This window comes from Epinephelus lanceolatus, chromosome 19 (assembly GCF_041903045.1).
Source record: "Epinephelus lanceolatus isolate andai-2023 chromosome 19, ASM4190304v1, whole genome shotgun sequence".
Classification (NCBI taxonomy): Eukaryota; Metazoa; Chordata; class Actinopteri; order Perciformes; family Serranidae; genus Epinephelus; species Epinephelus lanceolatus.
The window spans coordinates 35565531-35588347 of record NC_135752.1 but is presented as its reverse complement, the minus strand read 5'-3'; the positions used below and the strand labels follow the sequence as shown (position 1 = coordinate 35588347).

Below are 22817 nucleotides of genomic sequence, written 5' to 3'. Positions count from 1 at the left end.
CTGCCTTTGATACGGGAATCCCACTGAAGTAGGTCTGTTGACGACAAATTGTGTGTGTGTGAGATAATCCAAGCCGCGCAACGCTTACTGATAGCTACGCCTGTCATGCTGTCGAGTCAGTCTGTTTGTTTCCCTCGTACTTTAACTCAAATAGGTCTGAGAGATCTGCGGAGACGAACTGAGCATTGTGGGATAGAAAGCATGTCTGAGTGTTTTTTCACTGTGATTGGCTCCGGTCTGGGCCGTGAGGTTCAATGTATCAGCGCTGCTCCGCTCTGCTGCCCAGTCGGTTGGAGGGGATTGATTGATTGATTCCTGTCACGGGTAGCGCAGAGTTCTCGCACCGGCAAAGCCCCTCTGAGCTTTTCAGAAATTTATGGTCCAACAGTTTTGAGGCGTGATGTAGGAGGAATTTAGAGGCTGAGGAGATGCAAAGCCTTCATCCAGACTGCAGCTTCCTGCAGGATGATAGCTGCCAGTCATGCTCTGAAGTGGAGGACAGTTGCTTGTGTCAGAATCATCCACAGACTTTTTCCTTTTATGTTTTAGGTGCTGCTGTTGCTGCAGCAGACATTGTTTCAGACTGAATTCACTGAGTCAGAAACCAGGAGTTTTAAATGACCCCACTTTAAATGACCTGCTGTGTATTTGGAGACTGATTTCCCGCCCTCTAGGCAATCACTGCTCTCTCCATTAGTTTCTGTGCAGAATAAAAACCAGCTTGCAGAGAACTGAAATTTGCTTGTAGTTGGTCATCACAGTAAATATTTTGGTGTCTTCTTTGTATCGTAATGCATTTGCATGTAAGCCCAGTTTTAACAAGACTAAAGGCTTTTGCACATTAAGTCTATTTTTCGTGCGCATTTTTTTTCTCCCCCGTCCAAAAAGTAGTGGTCATGCACAGAAACCTAACACACTAAATCCCTTTTTTTTTCATTTCCACTGTGAAAAGTTGTGGATGGTACCAATAGAACCGTTCTGTACCGTCCCCATGTTTGGTCCCCCCTCTGTTGGGGTACCTAGCACACAGATCTGGTACTAAAAGGTGGAGCTGTGAACACTGCAGTCTGATTGGTCAATAGAGGACGGTCAAAAAAGTCACTCCCAATCAATAAATCCCGACACTTGGTCAGAAGCACAGAGCCACCCTCCAGCAGCAGTATGAAACAGACCTGCTCGGAGAAACTGCCAAAGTGTTAACAGCAAGGACATTTGCATCGGGTGGGCGGGAGAGGAGGTGAATTGGTCAAACAAACTTAAGACTTTCACCCAGGAGCCCGCTGTTACTGTCCTTGTGTGTGTAACCAAAAGTTAATTGAGTCATTTTAATTACGTAGTGTGCTAGAATGTGTAGCATGCTACAGTCGTGACGTATGTGATGTGATCATGTGACGTTAGATGACGCAAGTAACAAATTAGAGGTATTTTACCTACGTTCTAAGTTTATTTTGAAACAGTGTTAATTTTGACAGCTAGTTTAGATTTAGTTTGTCTTAGTCTTGAGACCAAAATGCTTTCAAGTTGTAGTCACACTTTAGTCATTTTCATCCTTCATAGTTTTTGTCTCGTTTTAGTCGTCTCGTTTTTGTCTCATTCTCGGAGTTTGCCAACCTGTTGCTCATGCAGCATTTTAAGATAATTACAAGCACGGCAGTTCTTTTCGTCCCATCTTGTCTCGTCAACTAAAATGAAACATAGATTTTGTCTCAGTTTTTATTATCAAGATCTATTTTTAGCTCGTCATCGTCTTGTGTATTTCATGGAAAAAAGGTTGTGGACGAAGAAATTTTGTCATAGTTTTCATCAACAAAATTGACACTGTTAAAAAACAGACTGAATGCATTTAAGGAGTGGAAACTGTACCTATCCTGTGAAAATGGAGGTTTATTTTGAAAATGCATGTAAGGAGCATAAATTGTCGTCCTGAACGTCCAACCAAACCAACATTGGTATGAAGTGGCAGATTTTTACAAGGTTGCTGAACAGTGAATGTGCAAGTAGATACTTATTTCACAATCTTTGGTCTGAACTGGGCATAAAAAGCAGTTGGACACGCAGCAGTAAATTGGTAAATCAAAACCCATTTTGTTGTCTGTCGGTGTCTCGCCTACGTGACACACCATCCATCATCCCCTCCACCTCCTGATGACAAAGTCAGCTCATAAACGTCATTTTTTTTTACAAATGTTTGCTACCGCAGCTGATATTGTTTTTTCGTTTTCTGGCTCCGATGACATCCTGCTAGAATTTGCTGCGAGTCCGTGCCTTCCAAACAAATGTTTACACACTAGAAACAAACCAAACTGTGGTTTCACACTTGTAATTTTGGTTCAGATCAAACTGAAAAGTCCGCACCAAATGAGGTGCGAACGGGCCATGAGAGTCTGCAGCCATGCTCACAGCTCTGTGAGGCTGCAATGCTCCTTGTAAAGAAAACCAAAGGCACCATTTTCTCCTTTTTCTTATACTTTAATGTGATCAATTTATTTACAAGTAACTGTGACCATACTGGGTTCATAACCCTCCATTCGTGGTGTTTGAACTGTGGATATATTAATAAGAACTGTAATCATAAAAAGAAGATGATGTGTGCTTAGAAAAGTACTCCACAGAACGTCATCAGCACCTCGAGCTGCTCCGCACACATGGCTTATAATAATATATATATATTCTAAACTTGGTTGGACATCTGTGATTTGAGACTCGGCTGCCAGAAATCAGTTATGGGTCATGTTGCTGCTTGGCACCAGCCTGCAGCTGGGAAATATGTACTTATAAAAATCTATACATGTTGGATGGTCTGCCGGCTGTCATCATTTATGGCCCGAATCTGTCTTTACCTTCTCCTAAACTGTTTCAATCCATTTTTACTCAGCTGGTCATTTGATCAGTTACTCATGAAGGTCTGGATGGGAACAAAGCTGCTGCTGGGCATTTCTGAGAGATAGAGCGGGTCACTGATCGACGCTAAGGTCAGCTCTGATTGATCGGAGCCTTAAAGTAAAATATTTCTTTTATTACACCACCTGGAAAATGGCCCCTCGCTAGAACATCCTATATGGAGACGATAATGGACAGCTGGGAAACAGAGGCAACTTTCTGCTTTTAGAGCACATATACTATTCTATACCGTGAGAGCTTCAGCGCTGCACTCAGGTTTTATATCTGAATCACAACGCTGTCATTAATTACAGCGTAACATCACTGCAACCGCCACATATCTGGGTTTTGACTCACAAAAGCACAGCTTGTGTGTCTTTATCACTTTCATTTCTTTTCTGCCTCATAATTTATTACTGAATGTTCTCCATGTTGACATTTGGGTCATGGCCACCCTGAGGTTCACGTTAAAAGCATTCCTCCCTTTCTTCCTTGACTCCTCTCAGCTCGGCTCTCTGCCTCCTTTCACAAAAATGATGTGGCTGGTGAGGAGATACATCCACCTTTTCTTTTATTCATGGATTAAAAGCACAGAGCACCACATACCTGTGACAGGCCCTGTGACACACACACACACACCAACACACACACACTCTGGGAGACAGTGAGCTATGAGATCACTTCACTTTCATCTTATCGGCCTTGGAAGTTAATGATTGGCTTCATGGATGTAGAACAGTGTTGAGATTAATAGCATTTTTGCAGATATTCTCATTTTTCAAATGTGAGGATAATGAAATTTCATTTTAAAAGATGCAAATGATGCATATTTTACATTATGTCAGACCATTATAGAACCATTTTCCAAAGTAAACAGAAGCTCTAAGAGGATCGTCGCTGCTGCAAAGTTGAGGTATTTAATACTGAAAAAATTAAACGCCTTAATTAAGAAACTTTGCTCGTCCGTCTGTCAAATGTTTATGACTTCCTGTCTGTGGCTCTCATCTCCGAGCACATTGATTCCTACTGAAGATGTAAATCTGTATAAACACAAAAATATTTTTAAAATGTTTCAGTAATTTCCTCAAACAGCAGGTCATTGTAGTTTTCTATTAAACAAAGAGGAGGATATAGTGCATTTGTTGGCAACTGCCAGTAATTACATAATACAGGGAGCAGGAAGGTCCCTGTAGGTCAGGTGGGAGGGGTGGTGGATTGGTCCAACAAACCCCGGACTTTCACCTAGGAGCCTGGTTTTTGCTTCCTGTATGAACGTAGAGCCAAACCATGATGTGTGTTTCTAAACCTAATGATGCAACACATTCTCACTCTGACCTCGTCACACATGGACGTTTAGTCATGGACTTTCCACGTCTAGATATGACGTGCAAGGTACCCTGGGTGTGTTGGTTGTTGACGTTCTGGGACGCCATGTCAAGTTCTGCCTGTTACATGCATTGTCTCCTTTCAAAATTGTTTAGACATAATATCTTTCAAAATAAAAGCACTACGTTAGTACAACACCGTGAATTTACTTTTTTTTTCCTTCAACAATACATGTGGTTGTGTTTAGGAGAAAAGAACAAGGTTTGGCTTTAGAGTCTTACAGGACATGAACAACACTCTCCTGGGTGAAAGTCAATATTTACTGGACCCATCCACCTCCCAACCGCCCCACTCGCCATTAAACTATAACGGTGACATTAAAGGACAGCTTTTTTGCCAGTGTCTGATGCTGCAAGTCAGTGCCCAGGCGCCAGATTTCGATGACTTCAGAGTGAGACCGGGTTGAATGATGTGCTTTTGTTGCGTAAACCTAACCATGTGCTTTTAGGAACGTCAACAGCAGACGTGGGAGGATACCTAGCACGTAATATGTAGACGCAACAATCCACTGACAAAGCAGTGATATGTGACGACCAGTGTTGGGCTTGTTACTCTAAAAATGTAATATATTACATTTCGGTTAAACCTCATAAAACTGGTAATTGATATTTTGGTATTTCTTCCCAAAAGTGTTTGATATGTTTGCCTCTGTGTTAATATCAGGGTCAACACTGATATGTGTAGCTAAGGCTAGATAGCTTCTATTTACCTGGGGTTTCTTCAGTTATTTATGAACGGTATTTTCCAAAGGCTCTGCCTTGAAGTCGGAGAATCACTCGTGGAGCAACATTTCATCCACAACATATCCAGCCACAAGCTTCATCACCTCTTTGTAGCTGCAGCTGTGCATGATTAAAATCCAATTTTGGTTGTAAGCCAGTGTAGCGCTACAGCTGACCTCCACGGCCGCAGACGGCTCACTTTTGGTGGGGTGTATTTCCTGGAGCTTCACCTTGTTGTGTTGTCGGCCATAGTAGCTGTGGTGTTTCAGATTGGAGGTTTGAGGACGTGTTTTTCATAGTGGAAAAAGCCGTAGTCTGATGACCTGCAGCAACGGTATTCTTGTCATCTTTCCTCCCGACAAAATCAAAGTAATGGGAATATTTCCAGTCGCTAAGGTCAGCGTTTCCAACCAGCTTGCTGCTTTGTGATGTGCGTGTGCAGCACGATGATTACGAAAATGAGTGATGTGATAGTTGTATTTCATTAGTAATTAGTTACACTACTCGATACTGGGAAAAATAATATTATTACTGTAACGCTGGTGATGACCTGGGATGAGAACATGTTGGACAAGCAGCAGAGAAACACTGATTTGTAAAGAGAAACTGTTTTATTCAGTGTTTTTACTGGTTTTGAATCACCGGCTCTGTTTGTTTTGGAGAGGAAGAGACCTCTGCTGATAATTCAGCTTTCGGCAAAAACCTCCTGAACAATGAGCACTGAAGGAATTCTCGCCAGGAGAAGTGTCAGCTAGTTGCAATCTGCAATCCTCACTGCTAGACGCCACCAAATCCCTCTAAATCTTACACACTGGACCTTTAATTTAAGTACTTGAATATGGAAATTACTTAAAAAGCCCATCTCCGACATTTATCTAAACTTGAGCCGACTGAAATCTTCTTATATCTTATACATATCTTATCTCAGAGTCCGACTCTCCCAAGAGTCCCTGCTTACAGCTTCACAGCTAAAAGATAACAGCAACAAATATAAAGTATTTACTGGGTGGATTACTGATCAAAAGCAGCTCTCTGCAGGCAGTTTGATTTTCATAATTTACAGACCTAAAAGTCAGTGAAAATTTGGAGTTAAACCAGCAGCCTCCTTTAATATGACACTCCAGATTTCTACAACACATAACAGAGGAAGTCGTCATTGTCGTGGATATGTTATGTAGTAAAAACAGCAAGATTTTGGGTCTGTGGAGAGACGGAGCTGTCTGTTTCCTCTGGCATCAACTGGCATCACTTTCTTTCATCACTCCCCTCCCCCCCTCGTCTTCCTACCCCCTCAGCTTTCCCCACTGCTAACTGGAGGCAGGCAGGAGTGTGAGGAGAGTTTCAATGACTTGTGGCTGCGAATGCACTCACACGGCGATGTTTCTGCTCAACGGAGCAGCTAACAAACATGTACATGTTAGCACAGACACACACGTTTGTATCTCTGCTGCATACTTGTTAGAAACTGTATTCATTCCCTAACCATTCTTCCTCTAATCCTAACCTTTACCACTACTAACTCTGACATTTCCACTTAATCCCATTCTAATCTTAGCCCTAAACCCACATCCAACTCTGAAGCAGCCCTGAAAAGAAGTTAAAAATGTTCTGACTCGGGAATATTTCCCTCTTTCCTTCCTTCCTTTTGAGGACATTTAATCCTCGTGAGGATTAAATGTTTCCACATAAGAAGACACAGCTGTGGCAGCAAAGAACGCACTACTTAAAATCATTTCTACTTTTCTGTGTGTTCATCCTGGCTGCAGCCACAACCGCTTCATCACTCACAAACACTCAAACACACACCGAGAGACACTCTTATTCTGTGTCGAGGCACAAGTGCGTCTCATGCTAAGATCAGCCAGTTGCCATGACAAACATATTTCCGAAACGTAATAGTCGATGTGAAATGTGAGGTTCTGTCATCGCAGGAGGTGATGATAGTCATCTTTCTGTCGCGGGTGTCCATCTGTGAGTTTTGGCACAAGTGTGACCGAGCGTCTTCTGCAAATATGGCTAAAGGCTGCAACAAGGTCCCCTAACCTCTGATGACACGAGAGTTTGAGTTTGAAATCATTTGAGCATTATATTTATGTCATCACAGCTTTCACAGTCTGCTTGGTATAAGCCTGGACGTGACAAATATACACAAGCGACAACACATGTACACATGCAGACGTTCATAACCTGACACGTACTGGACTTTTTAAGGGAGATACTAATAGATAGAGTTGGTGTTCATGTGAACGCCCACAAAACGTCTCATCGTTTGATGCAGAAGGAGTTTCTGTGTGGCTGTCTGCATTTCAAATAAACTTAAAAACCCAAAGTTAAGGGGTATTTTTCAAGTTGGACCCTATTTTCTCATGTTTTTTGCATCTAAGTGACTAATGAGAACATTTAAAAAAAAAAAAAATTGGTCCAGTATTGAGTGAGAGCAGCAGCCAGGCTGAACGTTAACACTCAGGCATGTTGGCACCGTCGATTAACGTCCACTAAAAGTGTTTGTTTTTGCCACTTTTATGTTAAAGAGTAAAAGCCTTTTTGTTTAACCAGAAACAGCCCCAAGATCTCAATCATCAAACCAACCAGACTCCATTAAATAAACACTAATTTTATCATTGTAAAATTCACTTCATTCAAAGTCGACAGAAACAAAATAATGTTCCAACAATCACCAGCTCTGGTTTGATTGAAATTAACCCTTAATTCACCCAGGTAGATGTGAAAACATGCTGCCTCTATACAGGCTAAAATTACTGGTCATTTAAAAGGAGTCTGGTGGGTTTGGTGATGGTGATTTTGGGGCTGTTTCTGGTTAAACAAAAAGGATCTAAAGCTTTAATCAAACAATGTTAGATGGTTTAGCCGCTGGTTAAAAAGGTGCAAGACTCCAAGGACCTGTAGGTCTGGAGGCAGCAAGAACTACAGGTGCGTGATATCGATATAGCACATCATCAAAATACAGGCTAATTAAACACGCTTGTCAATGACATCATATTGTTAGTGGCTGTAGGGTACTGATATTATGGGAAGTTTCATTAGTCATATCTACAGTAAATGTAATAGTGTCTCTTTTGTGAGCTGTAATGTAAACTATAGGACGGGGATACTGGCCTTACTTTGTCCTTTTGTAAAATGACAGGAGGCCAGGGGCCAGTCGCACCAGCGTCGCAAAGGTCAGGTACGCAGGGGTGTTTCTAGGATTTGACGACATTAACCCCTTTTCCACCTCAGGAACTTTTCTCATTTACCCGGGATTTTGAAAAACCTCCTCACATTTCCACGGAAATTAAAAAGGTAAAAAACTTTCCCTCAATCCCAAGCTTTCCCTGAAATAAGTTCCTAGTAGGGGGTAGGACTTTTCAGATTACCTGGAATTCTTGAGTAGCGGGGCTGTGTGCCGAAGAATGCTGATTGGTGGAACACACACGCAGCATTCCACACTTCCTGGCACGGGGAGTAGCTGCAAATTTTAACCCTATGGGCCCAAATGATGCATAGTGCGTCCAAATTCACACCTGTTCTTCTCTACTGATTTTCTCCACGACTGTGCGTCATAGCGAGAAGCCACGCATATCACGTGAAACAGTGGAACTGTAGCTTTCTGACAAGGCCAAGCACTTGTCGGAAATCCAATGTTTTCACAGCGAAAAAAACTGATAAATTTACAATAAAACAGAGTATAACAGAGCTTTCATACAGCTTTGCACACACATTACTCTTGGATGGATTACTCGCGAACGCAGGCTCGCACAGAAATGCCACGCATATCACATGAAAGCGCGGGACCACACACATCATTGTGCTGTCATCCCATCACGCTATAAATACAGATCAATTGACTACAAAATAAAAACCTGATGAATTTCTTTACAATCCATTATACAGATCTTGTTATCAGTCACTTCATATAGTGAGGAATATTGTATCTTACCAAATATTTCCATATTGTCCAGTTGACACTCCATCAAACTTTGTATGACAAGACAAGCGCACTTCACCTTTGCGCACCCAGACAACTGTAGCCTAATTATGCATGCTGACAGGGCCGTAGTCACCATATACATTGAGGGGGACACGTGCCCCCCCACCAATGCCCAAAATGTCCCCCCAATATATAACTGAAACTGAAAAGCAAATATTATCTTGGAGGACATCATTGCACTTGGTTGACTATTTTTCTATGATCTTAGATGTAAATATTTCATGTTTCTTTCAGATAAAACACATTTTTGACTTGTGAATGAGTCAATGGAATTTCTTGCAATAATGAAAAAATATTGGCAATCATGTCCGCCTGGCACAAACCACATGTTTTGGACAGCTGTGAAGTGACAGAATGTCCCAGCATCATGGTTCTTATATTGCCAGATTCCAGAGACTCTCCCCTCTTCATATATGGCAGAATATGTCAACTTCCAACTTGCTATGGTGAGATACATGTAAAAATGTAAGAATTTAGTCACACAGATTTGTTTTTTTCATTGATATAAAAATTAATATAAAATACAGGCACATAGAAGAACATGAAATGAAAAAAAGAAGATATAGCATGTGTATGTAGCCTTTATAATGACTGTGATATGAGCTTAAAAGTAAAGGCAGTAAAAATACCCCAAAAAGGCCTAGGATGAGCACTAATGGTATCAGTTCTCCTCTGCGCTCTGTGCCGGCGCTGAACCGACGTGACACGGCAACCGGTGAACAGCCGAGCAGCCGCAGTGGAAACAAAGTAAAGATAACTTGAAAATGACTCGAGTTGACGGCAGCTACACTCGTTAATGTAAGTGACATTAACCTTAGTGAGTAAGAAGCCAATACAATACTTTATCAATACATGTGTTCAGCAAGCATGAACATGTAAACATGTAGACAGTGATATTCAATATGCTCCATCCACAGTCTCTCATCCACCGACATTAACGTTATGTCTTACACAAGGACAGCACGCTAGTTCAGCTGATAGTGAATTGTTACTAATAAGCTCAAATGACAGCTGTCTGTATGTAAACTAACTTAGTTTGATACCTATCTTAAAATACTTTTAAACTTAGCTTCTGGCTGAGACGAACAGCCCCAACTCTCTACACCAGCATGTAGCCAGCCAAATACAGGGCGCACGCCTAATCATCTACGTCATCACGCTAATTTGAATAACTTATCCGGAAGTTTGAGGTATGGTGGAAACGCTAACCACACAGATTACCAGGAATTATTTTATCCAGGTAAACAAGTTCCTGGTCATAAAAGTTCCTGGAAGTGTTGGTGGAAAAGGGGCTATAGGGGCTTAGCCCACACCTTACTGGGAGGGTTGAGGGATCCTGTGGTGGAACTTGTTTTTGATGAACAAGCCATTTTTTCAATGCTTTTTTTCCCCTATGCTCTCTGGCACCTTATTTACAATCAAACAAACAAAAACTCCACCCAGTGTGAATTACTTTATTTTCACTGTGAATTGTCACTGCCACCAAGCATCCTATACTTATACTACTACACTACATTTTGGAGGCAAATATTACAAGTTTTACTCCACTTTATTTATCATTTTTCTGATGTCAGTGACAAGTTACTTTGCAAATTATTTAATAAAATGTTTCACAACTAATTCTGCATATTTAGTGCTATACTAATGCTACTTTATTAGATTTCAGTGCTCCTTTTGTACTTTAACCTCAGTAAACGTTTGAATGCGGGACTTTTACTTGTAAGAGAGTATTTTCATGCTGTAGTATTAACACCTTTACTGACGCTAAGTTCTTCCTCCACCACTGATTATATGTAGGAGGTTGTGGTGTTATACGGTGGATGAGACCATGTAAAGAGGATTTCTCTCTCTGTAGCTGCTGATGAGAGAAAAAAGAAAAAGACGCTCTCCTGGAATAAATCTTGGGCGTTTTTGTTCTACAATCCAGTTGGGAAACCGTTTATATGGTTGAGCAACGAGATTTATCGCTCATTAATCATGCGTGTTGCCCGAGGGAGAAACACAGAGGCGGTTACATGCCGTGTCTTCGCAGAGAAAAGGAAAGGGATGTGAGAATGTTGGGTACAGGCAGAAGTAAAGTTGACATGGAGGCGAATGGGAGGTGGAGGGAAACACAGCTGCACCAACAGGCTGCTCATGATGGAGGACGCGAGAGAGGATGGTGTGAAGGAAAAAGAGCCCACAGATGATGCCATCTGCTCAACTGAGCTGGTCATGCCTGGCTGCAGTGGCACCTGCTTCTGACGACACACACACACACACACACACAGCTGAGGCTCATGGCTGGAAACCATGTGATGTCAGAGCATCAAGTTTTGAGTCTTAAACCAAAAGCAGTGCAGATTTTCTCACAGGTGTTTCTGTCACTCTGTGTCAGACAGTTTGATGGGCGTCTGAGACAAGGTAAAACTTTATTGATCCACATGATTTACGGGACACACAGTCCATGATCCGACATGTAAAACAAGACACATACCTTTGTAATATGATACGCTGCATTTCAACACTTTTTAAGTGATCAGATGTGCAGAAAAAGCGCTTCCTGGCAAACCTGTGTGCAGACAGCTGTGAAAGAAATGAAATATAACAGTTCAAGTTCCACTCGGCTCATAGACTTTACATTGTGATGATGTTGCAGCTTTTAATATCTCTTTTTTTCCAGCTCGGGGAAAGTTTTACAAATATAAAACCCATATGAATCAAAAAGTCATCATGAAAAGAGTCATAATTGACCTTGTTTGCAGTTCGAGGTGAGCTTTTATAGTTGTGCTATAGTGTGTCTGTGTCACTCTGCAGTTACACCTCCAAAACACTAGTTGGCGGCGGGGTTTTTGTGAAGCGCTGTAAAGTTTAGTTGATTCAAAACACACATTAAACACACATTAAACATGGCTTAATAGAGACAATTTCAAACACAAATACACAAGTCAGCTTCACTATAACTCGCAGCATTCACAGACAAACACTTGTTTTCCCCACAAATACAACATGCTAACATTATTAGCATGAGTCTATGGCATTTTACATTGTATAAATTAGCCCAGCAGCTACTCATATGAAGCCAGGGACAACAGCAACATTTAACAAAGGCAACGTTACATAATTTGGCTCCATTACAACTTGGTTCACCGGCAAAACAACTGTCTTATACTAAACACGTTTTCCAAACAAATACAATATGCTAACGTAATTAGCACAAGCCTATGGCATTTTACATCGTATAAATTAGCCTAGCGACTAGCAGAGATTTCCTCTGCTCATATGAAGCCAGGATAAATCACGCACAAGACTTAAAATGCTATTTTTGTGGAGGCTTTATTGTCTTCACAATTTATTGTTTCTGTGAAATTAAAATGAATCAAAGCTTTGTTTCCACTGAGGGAAATGGTTTCAGCTTACAGAAACAGACAGGAGGTCTGCGTCACCACGATGTGTAGTTACATTTTTGTTGAAGTTTATGTAGGTATGGTGTTGATTCCATGCTGAAGTGTAAATCCCGTTTTAGTTTTTGCATTTTTTTCAACCTCTGTTTTTACAGTAGCCCACAGGAGAGAGTATAGCGCCCACTTCCTGTTTACAATTCTCTTATTCCAGCCAAACAGGGTACTAAAATATATTTCTGAAGACATTATAGGTGACAAATAGGCAATGCAGTAACAAAATTATGGTTTATATTTTTATCAGCACAGCCTAGGTTTACCGTTTGATTCTGAATTTAGTCTATGTATGTCTCTATACTCTTACTGTCTCTGGTGGCAGGAAATTACACATACTACCCAAATTATTATGACTCAAAAAGTATCCCTTTAAAACCCTCAGCACATGGCTGTTGGAGGTAGCATTACCTGCTAACGCCACAGTGCAGCTTATCTTGTGTTGGCTGGCAACCCAGCTGTCAGCGGTGAAGTCTGAGACGCCACTTCCATGTCTTGTGATACAGTTGTTCTGCAGACTGCCACAGGTTTCAGGCGATGTTGTACTCAGGACATTTCTGTCAGTGTGAGACTGGTGTGGTAGCAGGTGCATGATTGAAAAGCACAGACAAACATCAGATTGTCGTTGCCACTTATTTTAATGTTCCTGAATCTCTGTTGTGTCAGATTTCAGGCTCACATCAGTTCATCCTTACACTTCTAAGATTTACTGTTTGATGTACTGGCAGAAGATGATGGCTGTTAAAGTTTAAATCATACAAAACAATCTGTCCCCTTTTATCTGAGTGGCACTTTTGGTGTTTTCAAAAATCAAATTTGTTTTTACTTGCACTTATTTTATGTTCACCGCTTTTTCAATCAACCAGGTTTAATTAAGTCTCCCTGGATACGCTGCCTCCGCTCTTTTGCATCATTAGTTGAAGGATGTTGTCATTTAATCCCTAATCTCAGTGAGAATTAGCCCTTATTAATCACGACATTAATTTGATAAACGTTGGGAATTATTATTTTTGTTCCTCAATGTAGCAAATTTGAAGACGCGCGAATCAAAACTTGATAAGATAATCAGTCGTAATGAGACTGAGTGTGCTAATAAGGGTGCACGTATAAATGATATGGATGCTAACAAGCTCCTTTACATAATATGTGTGTCAGTGTGCGTGTGTGTGTGTGTGTGTGTGTGTGTGTTTGTGAGAGCAGAGAGGAGATCGCCTGTCTACATCTGCTCAGAGGTCATACTTGATTGGTCGGTTCGATATCTGCTATGCTTTCAGTTTCAGGTCATTCCACTCGCTGACCCCGAGCTCAGTTCAAGCGTTAATTCTTAGATAGCATCGATCTGTGTGTGTGTGTGTGTGTGTGTGTGTGTGTGTGTGTGTGTGTGTGTGTGTGTGTGTGTGCGTGTGTTGGCACTCGTCAGTTCTCACACAGGAAATCATTAAATCAGTGCAGTGTGCTTACCCAGCGCCTGGATTTGAGAGGCAGACACATCTGAGATCACAACTGCTGCAGTCACAAGTCGAGTCGGGTTTCCAGCGTCTGCAGCCAATTAGCAGTGAGATCTTAATCAGCAGCACTGATGGTCAAGTCGTCTTGTTTCGTAAAGCAAATGGCTCTGAGAGGATAATTTGGCTTTGATGCAACGAGGGGTTTGGCCATTTTTCATACTGATGATAATAAATTCTGTTCAAGTTAATTACTGAGGAATACATTCACCAACATGTCTACTTTTCATATTATATGATGTATTATCTCACTGTTACTAGACACCAGATTACTTATTTTCTACAAGGACCTTTTCTCGTCATGACAACATATCACTTAATCTTATTACATCACAAATAGGACAGTAACAAAAGACAGACGTCACTGTTCGCTTCATTCCGTTTTGGTTCAGGAGTCACGGTGCCATGCGAGATGAGTACAGCTGTAACAAACAATGCATACGTTTCTTTTTATTTATTTTGAACAGACAGTAGTGCAAGTGTCAAAGACAGACACAAGCCTGCAGGGGACTGAGGGAACATTTTGCCCACCGGCAACTTTGGTAAACAATTTTTTATCATGAAATAAGGAACATTTTAAACACTTGTGTTTTACAGGAGGGAATAAAACTGAGAAGCATCTCTTATCTTTTTAAACAAAACGTTTATTCAAATTTGAGTTATATAGATATATTACTACTATGTCAGGAAATAAAAAGAAAAAAATATTTACAGTTCAGCAAACGAACATATAAATGATAAATCATGGTAACATGTACATGCACATACAGAATCTCATATTAAAAAAATTAATTAATTACCATAGACAAGTAGTAAAACAAAATAAAATAAAATAATTCAAAATAAAATAAGACAAAATAAAATAATTATAAAACATAAAATTACATATAATAAAACAAAATGAAATTAAAAAATAAATAAATATAAAATAAGACAAAATAAGATAAAATAAATACATTTAAATAAGTTGACATCAGTTTTGGCCAAATTCCCAAGCACCTTTTCCCTTCGGTAATCTAAAATAAGCAATTACAGGAGCCCATAGAATAAAAAACCTGTCTGTCTTTACATGGAGTTTTACTGTTTTATTTTCTTTTTCCTATTGAGTACACTTTCATCAACCCGTCTTGCCACTGAGGAACGGTGGGAGGTATTGGTTTCAGCCAAGAAAGAGTTAAAAAAAAAAAAGATTTTTGCCACCAAAAAAAAAAAAAAAGCAGTAAGTCTTTATCCTATTCGTTGCTCCACCAGGGATTGCTCCTAAAAACAGCGGGTCCCATCATAAGTCAGCGTTCAAACGGCCGGTATCTGTGTGTGAATCCGTTTCCAGCATGTCTTCAGTGTCAGACAGTCCCAAAAATGTGTGCGCGATCTCCAACCTGGTTACGATCCCTCCAGCACAGATTTGTGTTACTATCATATTGTGACACAATGAGAGGTGCTCTGAAATACCTTATTTTTAGTTTCCAATTAAACTCTTTCAGTAGTGCGCTATTCGTTACTTGGTGTCCTCCCTCACACAAATTTTCCCACGTTTCATCATATATAATAACATTCATCTCTAACTCACGCTTTTCTTTTATATCCAAAGTATTCCCTGACTCATGTAATTTTTGTATATAACATTTGTATATTTGTGAGACCATTTTTGTGCCACTCTATTCTTCCATTATCCTTACTAAAAACGTTCTATGGGTTCGGTGGGTAATTCTAGGTAATTCCATACCTATAAATATCTATGAAAAACATCTCTTATGACATAAAATTAAAACACAGAATAATAGAATAACAAGAAATAAAACTTGTGCATCAGGAGGAGTGTTACAGTTAGTTCCACCTTGGCTATCTTCCAGTGTAAATACCAACTGCTTCAGAACTTGTTTCATCCTGTTCTGCTCTTGTGTCTTCAGGCTGCTTGAAGCAGCAGAGATAAGGAGTTTGGCTCTGGTTTGTTGTTTTCCTCGTCCTAGTGATTGTCACATGTGGGTGATGCCGTCAAATGTGCGTTAGCATGTTGGACATGTTTCCATTCACATCCCCAACTATGATGGAGAAACGCCAACACACTGTTCTTGTCGTTTACAGAAACTTTATTTTTTCTAGGATGGCAAAGCCATGACTCACGCTACTCCCCCTCTGATTGGCAGGTATGTGTTGTCTTCGTTGGTTGGACTGGTTAGGGTAACACTTTACAATAAGGCTGCTCTCAGACCTAGAGTTGTCTCCTTTGGTCTGAATCAGGGACTAATTTTGTTCCAAAGTTGCATAATTGCCTAGAGTTGGTTCGTGTTCTCACTGCAGCATTTACAAGCGGACCAGATCAAATGCCTTGTGTGAGAAAGCTGCTCTTGATTGGTCAGAATTTCCATGCAGGAAAAATCCAGGAAGTAAAGCAAACGTTGAAGAAGAGTACACTTGCAAGATAAATGTGACACTTTCTAATGTCAGAATGGAGGGACAACTACGCAGGTTGATTTTAGCGCTGCTCATCGTGGACTATGTTGCTGTCACTGTTCATTTTAGTCAAACCATACAGTTTGAAAACGAGGCGCGGCTCCAACTAGAAAACAATGTTTTGATGCATTGGATGTGCTGAATGTGCATATTAAGGCAGTACAGGAGGAGGTGCACATTAATAATCCTCCAGGACTGTAACATGCTCATGTTTAACCCAAACAATGTGTCATGTGACTGCAGTTGCTTCACATCCAGGTCGGAACACCTTCTCACCACAAACCAACCGCACCAGAGTTCGACCACCTCTTCAAGAAGGTCTCAGTCCGGTTGTTTTGGTGCACACCTGAGTGTGACTGCTGTGTTCACACCTGCCCAAACGAACCGCACTGAGGGGGCAAATGAACTTGAGTTGGATTGAACCGAACCAAACAGGGCAGGAGTGAAAGCACCCTGAGGTACACAAGAAACAAACGAGTTACAAACCATTAGTTAATGGTCAGTTCTGGAGTAACTCCCAATCAAATGCGATAGAGCTAATAAGGATGAGGTTGTGATGATTCCATTTTGATCACAGGCAGTTAGTTTGGTGATGAATAGAGGCTGAGAAGGCAAGTGAGACTATGGCTTTGATGGTAGAGCAGGTTGTCCGCAAATCAAAGTATTCTTGGGTAAGATACTGAACCACAAACTGCTCCCAGTGTGTGAGTGCATGTGAATGGTTATTGAGTAGCAGGTGGCACCTTGTATGGTAGCCTCGGCTACCAGCGTATGTGTGTGTGAATGGGTGAATGTGACGTAGTGTAAAAGCGCTTTGAGCGGTCAGAAGGATAGAAAGGCGCTTATACAAGTGCAAGTCCATTTACTGGAAGAGAACCAGTGCAGCCCTGGGATATACCGGACCACCAGCACTGACACTTTTGTCATAATTTACATCAAAGATAAAGGTCAGAACAATAAAAATGACACCTAAGTTGTGATAAAGTGAAATACTATTTGATTTAATTTGATTAGTTCAAACCAGACATGACGTGCTCACAGCAAGACTTGTTTTCCTGCACCTGAAATGATAACTGATGTGTGTTGTTAATGTAGCCAAAAACCATCTGTGCAGCATTCAGACGGCTGAGTCGTGCTGTGTGTTTGTGTTTGTGTGTGTGTGTGTGTGTGTGTGTGTGTGTGTGTGTGTGTGTGTGTATGTGTGTGTGGTTATCACAGTGAGTCTCCATGGGGAACGGACATGGTAGACAGGGAATGTATTCCAGATACAGTAGCTGCCAGTCACGGGTCTGATAAAGCACCTTTAAACAGCCACCAACTCGCGGAATACAAATTAAACCGAGTAACAAAGAAAACAAAAGGATGAGCTTCTCTCTCTGTATTTTAGCGCAGTGGAGAAAACACACAAATATACTCGCACAAAAACACAGAGGAGCCAATCTTCATTGTTGTCAGGTTCCCCCCTTTCAGCGCCGTTGAAACCTTTTTTTGACATTGCTTTACAGCCTCAGACTTGATTGTGTTGGAGTGGCAATGAAAGTCTGCAGTCACTGAGGACTATTGAATTCTGCCTCCATTTCACTCTCTTGCTCCTCTCACAGCGCTCACCTCCTCAGTCAAATAAACAGACACAGAGTCGGTGTTGTTTTCCTCCTGCAGTTACCAGTTAATTTGAGAGAAGCAGCACGTACCACACACACACACACCAGACACTAAACGTTGCTAATAGGGCGATGTGGTGAGCACTGCTTCGATGTTTAAGGTAGCCTGGACTCCTCGGCGAGACATGTTTGTGTCTGGGTATATTAACGGAGAATGAGAAGCAGCATTGCACCTACAAATGGAGGCAAGACAGAGAAAGGCAATGAGGGCGTCTAATGAAATTCCTGGCATCTAATATTCATGGCTTCAATCATCCATCTGATAACAAACCACCATCAACAATGATGAAACAGAATGCATTTCACAGTCACTTCTGCCACAGCTCATTTCCTGCATATTTCGGAGAATTCAAACCAGCGAGCATAATGGTCCAAAAAGTGCCAGACTGGCAGTTGAGTCCATTTGCATGTGTGAGTGTGGTCAGGGACACTAAACTCCACATAAAGCTGGACACACACTGACTGGAGAGAATCGCCCCCTTACTGATTTTACAATCTGCCAAATTTCTGCCAGATCTGTTGTGTTTTGACAGTAAGTTTGAAGGAGTTTGCAGCACCCGAATAATTATGTGAATGATCAACAATCTGGCTTCCTTTTTTTAATCAGCCAGCGCTAATTGTAAAAACAATCACATAGGTTGACTGAGCAAGCAGCTTATAGAGTGCCCCAGGAATGAGTCCTAAAACATGGAAATGAGTTGGCATTTTACCACTCCTGGTTCCCTCCTCTCAAAGTCAAAGGGTTTTTGGTTTGATGGCTGAATTAAGGTCTGTGGATTACATATGCTTAAGAGACTTTCACATTTTGTTCTACAGAGTGTGCCAGTAAACCTGGAACTCCGTTAGCGCTTTTAGCACTTCCGGTTCTCTCGTCTAAAAGTCAATATGTTTTTTGAATGGGATTTTGGTAAAATGCCTCAAATAAGGTCTGTGGTTAACAAAAGCTTAAGCGAGTTTCAGGTTTTGTTCTACGACATAAAACACGTCAGTAAATACCCTACTTGTGAATTCTGAAGCTTTTATGTGTCGTAAAAAAGGTGGTTGCTAACAAGTTGCTCAATACGACTACAAACCCTGTCGGGGACATTAAACGTCATCACCCCCGAACAGGCGAGAGTGCTGGCAGTCCGCCATTACAGCTTCTTATTTAGCTTAAACAGTCCGATTTCCCCATTATACAATGTTTTTAAAATAAAGCGGCCAAAATCAGTTGAAAGCTTAGTGGCGGTGACGTCAAGAGTCATGCGACCGTGGAGTAGTCATGTAGTCCGTTAAAGCCTAACGTTAGCTTTTTACTTCTGGCGATCGTATTTAAGCTTCAAATGCGGTATGAAAGGTGTTCATATGTGAAGATTATCTCGCTGAACAAAACCTGTAAGTATCATAAACTTGTGTTAGCCACAGAGCTTATTTTCTGACATAATCCAAAACGCAATGCAAAAATCACATTCACTTTCTCTTCTGGGAACCAGCGCGATGCTAAACTTCCGGGTTTTGACGTCAGCCCTGGCACACTCTATTGCATTAAATTACGTCAGTAAATACCCCACTGGTGAACTTTGAAGCTTTTACGTGTACTCCATCATCAAGATGATACGGGACGTCCTTGTATCGGCTAATATTGGCTTTAAAATGAATTTTCGGAGCCAGCCAACATGCTTTTTCATATTTTGCATAATGAATAAATATTACATTGAAAAGTATTGTATTTCATGGCTACATCTGCTGGTGGGCTATCACAATAAGAGTATGCGTGTATAATATGATGTTAATTCCACTACAGAAAAGACTTGATGATCACTCAACTAAGGTTGAGTATCGGTTGTAGACCTAATGAGTTGTGTTATATCAGCATGTTGTATATCAGCAAAAAATCAAATAGTGTGCACCCCTAGTCTTAAAAAACAGTGGTCGCTAACAAATGGCTAAATGATACTACAGAACATCATCACGCTGAGCCATGCTGAACACAGCTTTACAATCTTGTTATGGTGGAGACATTAAAGCCACAGTGTGTAGGAATTCCTCCCATCTAACGCTGAAATCATATATTGCATTCAAATGGATAGCGCACTCTAACGCCTCACTGTTTCAAACGCGTATTGCAGCAACGGTAGCCGCTGTGTACCAAAAAAGCTATGATAACACTGATGAAACCATGTCATCCGATACTTCATGGAGTATTCATTCAGGCTCCTACACAGACACACGAGGCTTCACCATGCTGGCTGTGTTTACAACGTAGGACTGTTGGGGCGGATGTAAATTGAAACAAACCAATCACGTCTTGTCCTTTGACAACTGACAAGTGGCTCAACCTCACACACGTCATCCCTCCCCTCGAATCCCTTTGATTCCCTTCTGTGCTTTCTTGGCGACGAGGATTCCGTCTCCCGTGATGCTGCATATGCATGATCCTGCATTATGCTCAAAGAGTGGGACTTTGTTATGCTGCAGTAGCGCTGGGGTAGTAGCGAAGCGCCTCTCACTCCTCTCACTCCTCTCCTTTGGCTTCTCAATCACGCAGTGCTGGCCTGGCTCTCAACGAAAACGCTTAAGCTGGGGCTGTATGTCCCCTGCTGGCATATGTATTCTAAAGATGGGGAAATGTTATGGAACCCCCCCAGACGACTTACCCGCACAATGTACAAACAAATCCAAAATTCTCCTTTTACGAGAATAAGTCAGATTATTGGTGGAGGTAATAGTACACCAGTGATGACAAATTTATGAATGCAGGCATCGATTTTTGCCAATAAACAACTGAAAATGTTACACAATGTCCCTTTAAGTCATGCAACCGTATTATAGTACATTTATAGCCTAACGTCAGCTTTATACTCATGGCAATTGCATTTACACTTCAAAAATCATTAAAGTTGAGTTCATTTGTGAAGATTATTTTACTGAACAAAACAGTATCATAAACGGTTGCTCACCACAGAGCTTATTTTCTGCAATAATCAAAAATCCAATGGAAAAATCCCATAGGCATTTGACGAGGGAACCAGTGCGCAGTGCAATGCTAACTTTGGCGTCACCTTACAAAAAAATGTCATCCTTGGAGCACTCTATTATGACCCATGCTTACATTATTTGTGTAAGTGATGCCCTGTAGTAGCTGTAATATGATCAGCGCTGTTTAGTTTTACTGTTTCTCAGTTGTATTTCTGTTTTTTTCAGCCTCCGTTTTCATTGTGCAGGAAACAGTGTGGCGCCCACTCTCTGATCACAAACTCTGTCTATTACAGCGAAACATGGCACTAAAATATGTTTCCAAAAACATAATGGGCAAGAAATAGACGATGCAGTAACATAATCTTGTTATATGTTCAATCAACAGTGCCTAGTTTTGCCATTTGATCAGATTCGGTCCAAGTTTGAAACAGAGGGGCAGGTGTGTCTCTTGATCTGCTTCTATACTGTTTGCGTCCATGTTGGCGCCATGGATGGCGGGCAATACGAAAATCCAAAAGTACAGCCTGTAGTCCAAGCAACAGCCCGAGAGGAGGGAAGGGGGACAAAGAGGGATATCTACGCACTGGTTAGATGGAGGGAAGTTTACTGAAGTTCATGTACACATACTGCCCACATTGTTTTGATACAAAGCTGGTTTAAAATCGGCAAAGTATCACTTTAATTTTTACTTTGTTTTCCTGCTGCTAATCCCTGCAGGGTGGACAATGTTTCTCAGGGATGTTCACTACTACACTGGCCACATGCTGACATGTTGATGTCATGATGACATTAATGTAGCGAGACCTTTATCTAACTAGGAAGTCCCATTGAAATTGAAAATCCCTTTTACAAGAGAGACCTGGCCAATCAAAACACATTTAAAATGCAACAAATACAACATTTAATACAAAAATCCACAATAAAACAACAAATATTCAAACACATTGGCTTCTCAATAACAAAACAAGCACAAGCCTGTCTCCATGTAATAAGAAAAAATGTATAACCACTCAGATTTTTTTTTACCACAGACTTATTACCTCGCTTGGCCGCCAACCCCAAGGGTTAGTCTGTGCTTTATTATCATACACTTTGATTTGTCCAATAAAGAGCTGAGCAGAGCCGCTAACGTTAGCCTAAACTTTGAATCACTTCACTTTACTGTTGGTGGACTTTGTTTCCACTACAGCATAGAAAAAGAAAACCGCTCAGTACACAGTGTCTGAAACTCTGATGTAGCATCTTATATATAAGCTGTAGAGGTTTATGTTTCGGCACATTGTCTGCAGGATAAAACTAGGAAGGCCGTCCTCCTCCTGAAGGAGGCAATGTACCAACACATCGATCTCTAGAACTTGAAATAAAAAGATTGCTTCAGATTTATAAGTGTGCAGCTTTCTGCAGGATCTGCTCCATGAACACTCTGAACATCCTCAGTAATGCCACTAAGACTTGTTCTTGTTGTGGCTGTCACCACAGATTGGGCTTTTTGAGGACTCTCAGAATCAATAAATCTCTCGTCTGATGTCCTGAAATAGGCACAACTGTCCTGATTATTGTGAGCTACAGTACATGCTGCCATTTCCTAGGAAACTCTTGTCAAGGACCAGCAAGTGGTCCCTTTCATCCCTTCTTTGTGATCAGGAGGTCACCCAGGTATGGCTGCACCCCGCCGAGTCCCCGCACAACTTATTCCATAGGCCTTTGAAACGGCAGACATCAAGGCTTCCCCAAACAGAAAGGTGTATCTTCAGAGTAGCTACGGCCTCGTGTGATGGCACAGTGACCTTTCACTTCTGCAGCTGCAGATTGTTTTGGCCCATATATAC

At 41.2% G+C, this 22817-nt stretch overlaps 1 protein-coding gene across 2 annotated transcripts in view; it reads left to right on the top strand.

The window, feature by feature from the left end:
• The window catches only part of sez6l (seizure related 6 homolog (mouse)-like), a 106109-nt gene that overhangs the window by 18185 nt on the left and 65107 nt on the right, over positions 1 to 22817 (top strand). The gene's annotated exons all lie outside the window — the stretch shown is intronic.